This window comes from Aplysia californica, unplaced genomic scaffold, assembly GCF_000002075.1.
Source record: "Aplysia californica isolate F4 #8 unplaced genomic scaffold, AplCal3.0 scaffold00118, whole genome shotgun sequence".
In the NCBI taxonomy this organism is placed as follows: Eukaryota; Metazoa; Mollusca; class Gastropoda; order Aplysiida; family Aplysiidae; genus Aplysia; species Aplysia californica.
This window is the reverse complement of record NW_004797388.1, coordinates 818,039-821,970: the sequence shown is the minus strand read 5'-3', so window position 1 is coordinate 821,970 and position 3,932 is coordinate 818,039.

The window sequence follows — 3,932 nt, the reverse complement described above, 5'->3', positions numbered from 1 at the left end:
ATCAAACGTTCCAACAATGTGTCACCAGGGAAAGGTCAATATCTAGCTCGAAAAAAACCTCGCAACTATAAAAAAGCACAGAAGAACTAACTATTGTCAAGGAGAAAATTTGTCATCTTAGACACACGGTGGGAGCTCTCGTGGTCTTGAGGTTTGCTTCTCTTTCAACAGGTCCCGGTTCGAATCTGGAAAGCTACGGAAAATGTTCATCTCTAGACAGAATAGAAGAAGTACAGAGAAAAATACATGCTTTTGAATCTCCACAAGAACCTCAGGATGATGTTATGACCAAATCATTCTTAAAGACAGAACTGGATAAAGCCCTTCTCCAGCTCAAACCAAGACAAGCCCCAGACCCAGATAAAATAAGCTATGACATGCTTATGCATATAGGAAACACTACTAAGAAGAAAATCCTCCAAATATTCAACAGCAGCTGGAAGAACGGGAAAATTCCAAAAGCTTGGAAAACTGCTATACAGACACCTCTCTTCAAAGAGGGAAAACACAAGAACAGTGCAGAAAGCTACCGCCCAATCAGCCTCACCAGCTGTCTGTGCAAGCTTTTAGAGAGGATCCTCAACTACAGACTGCTGGTTCTCAAAGAAAAACCATCTTCTATCAGATAACCAAGTTGGGTTTAGGAAACATCGATCAACCGAAGACCTGATTACATACATGGTAGAGGACGGCTGCCAAAGGAAAGAACACACTGTAGCCGTCTGGATCGACCTGGAGAAGGCGTTTTGATAAAGTCTAGACAGAAGGACTCATACTGAAATTACAAAATCTGAACATCTCTCACTACATGCTGAAATGGATCTCACAATACTTATCTCAAAGAAGAGCCTGCATGAAACTGCAAGGAAAAAGAAGTAAAATTGAGACATTCAGTAATGGAGTCCCACAAAGGGGACCCTGTTCCTGATTTTCCTCAACGACATTTCAACCATCATCACCAAGAGTACGCAGATGACATCGCTCTTTTATGCTCCGCAGATCAGTAGGAACAGCCCAGGTACGACCCCAAAGCACACTTAACAACATGATGAAGTGTACAGAAGAGTGGGGACAGAAGATCAACAAGAACAAGACCACGTACACAACATTCAGCCTCTCAAAAAACCCCGACAGGTCAACTTGCATCTTGATGGAAACACTCTACAACACGAGTCAAATCCCACCTATTTGGGTTTGACGTTTGATCCAAGACTAACGTGGCAAGCCCAAACAGAGAAATGCAGAAGTAAAGGTAACAGAAGAACAGCGCTGCATAGAATGTTGGCAGGGTCAGATTGGGGAGCAAACCACACCGTCTTACGTGGAGCCTATGTTGGATATGTCCGCCCAGTCCTGGAATATGGTATTGCAGCGTGGGAAACAGCATCAGACAGCAACTTTCACAAAGTAGCGAGAATCCAGAATCAAAATCTGTGGACCATCACGGGAGCAATGAGATCCACGCCCATTTATGTCATGGGCTAAAACCTTCAACGACAGACGCGATCTGAAAGCGATTGTTCATCAGGAAAAGGTCAGAAGAACGCCAACTCACCCAGTGAAGGATAGATATTCAAAATGCCAGAGCAAACGCTTAAAAAAACAAGCTTCCTCCATATGGCCAGACACTCCAGCTCTGGACTCGAAATCTCTCTTGAAGAATCTCCAACCCCACTAGACCGGTGTCAAGTCCACCCCTTTCAGACTAATCACCCCCACCCCTCAAATTCGAGAGGACCTAGAAAAGCTTAGCACTAAATCTGGAGTCCCTCCTCCAATACTCAAGTCACTGACACTCAACTACAGGGACAGAAACTTCCCATCAACTGGTGGAATCGAGTTTACCCAGATGGATCATGCAGCAACTGAAGCAGTCAAAAACGGCGGTAGAGGTATCTACATAGAGTGGATAGATGGGACAACAGAAAGTCCTTCCATCCCCACAGGATCTCTATCTTCCAATTACAAAGCAGAAACATCAGCATTCGAAACAGCAGCCACCATTCTCTTGAATCACCAAAAATCTAATACAAACACCGTCATCCTCAAAGATGCCAAATAATCTGTCCTACAAGCTCTCCAAAAGCCACAAATAGCTCAAGTACGACAACTCCTTTCACTCCTATGGGATGGAAAAGGTCCCACCCTAAACGCAACAGACATGACCCCTACTACATACCAAATAGAGCAGACCAGGTCACAATCTTTAGACTCCGTTGTGGCCACAACAGACTCAAACACCATATGCACACCAAATTAAAAATTGGAGGGTCAGCGATCTGTGAATGTGGACACGACCAGGAGGATGCCAACCATATCCTTCAGCACTGCCCGTGCTACTCCACACTTCGTACACAGACGTGGCAGAATGTGGCTCCCCTTGAGAGAAAGCTCTAAGGCAGTCTCTCAGAGTTAATTAAAGCGAACTGCACAGATGTGCGCGACATTGGACTGACTGTCTAGCTGCTGTTATCAAGAACGAGGAAGAACGAGGAAAAACGAGGGAGAAGAGGAAGAAGAAGAAGTTCATGTCAAAAATGTTCTCCTTTCACGATATCTTTTCCTGCTCTCTAAAAATGTTCTGTCATCTGCTTTCGTCTCCACTTTCTGTCCCCCACCACCTCACCTTCTTTGCCCCCTACTCTGGGCTCCTGACTCTTTGTGCAGCCTTTCTACTGTTACTCCTTGGCTCCTTCCTACTACTGTCTTTCAACCGCACATACACAAACACATATTTTTTCTCATACAATAACTATTAATTCTAACATGTTATACATTCCGTTTTTCTCTTTTACTGACTAGTTTTGGTGCAAGCTGTTATACTGAGTGAATCAATATTGTGTTAACAATTGTATTTGATGAACTCAAGGACAAAATACAAGGTGTCACATCAAGTATTCCCTGCGACATTTTGTGTGTCAAGGCACTAAATTACACTGTTGATCACACAGACTTTTGTGTACCAATTATGGTAGTGACCAGGTTGAGACTGCTACAGTAAATTCTGAATAAATGGTCTACAGGTGCAGTGTTTGCCTATCCTTCAATTGGTTCCAGGTTCGTAACCTGACAGCGACGGAAAATTTTCTTCAATAAAAATTAAATTTCTCCTTTCACATACTTTCTTGCTCTCTAACCATGTTCTGTCGTCTGCTCTCGTCTCCAATTTCAGCCCCTCCCCCTTTGCCCCCTCCTCTTGGCTCCTTACTCTTTCTGCAGCCTTTCTACTGCTACTCCTTGGCTTCTTCTTACTGCTGTCTTTCAGCTACACCCCTGATCTCAGGGTAGGTCAGATCAAAGACATTATGTTTCTCGGAAAGTGTCAAAAACTCTCGGAGTTCCCGTGTGCAAGTTGCGTTTAATATGTCCCGCGCGTTCATATGGTTTTAGGCAGTTGTGCGGTGTAAAACACTTACACTTACACAAAAAAACCCTCTAAGAAGAAGCACTGCTGGGAGAAGGTTTTGTAGCTCTCACAAGCCGACATCAAATCGTAGGCAAGCCTTTAAAATGTGCTAAGCCCAGAAAGCAACATTTTTGAGAAGAGAAGAAAAATGTTTCATTTGTGGTTGCTTTTTGTTGTTGCTTCTTTCAGCTTTTAGAATTTGAATTAGAACAAAATGTTTCCTGAGCTTGTGCGACCCAGACCACAGATCAAGACACTGAATTAAAAAAGAGTACAACATTTTGGGTAAGGGATAGATCTATTATTTTAACGGCTGACAGAAGATAATAATAATAGATATCAGGGGCGAAGGCTGACTTGTTTGACAGGGTAATCAAAGTGAAATGGGACCAGATAGGGCCTGGAGATATCACACTCACACAATCACAAGAGTCTTACTGATACTGGCACTGGAGGCGGCAACTCTGAGTTGTGAATGAAAACAAATCCTGAATTCATGTTGCATGCATGTTCAACCGCTAAAATA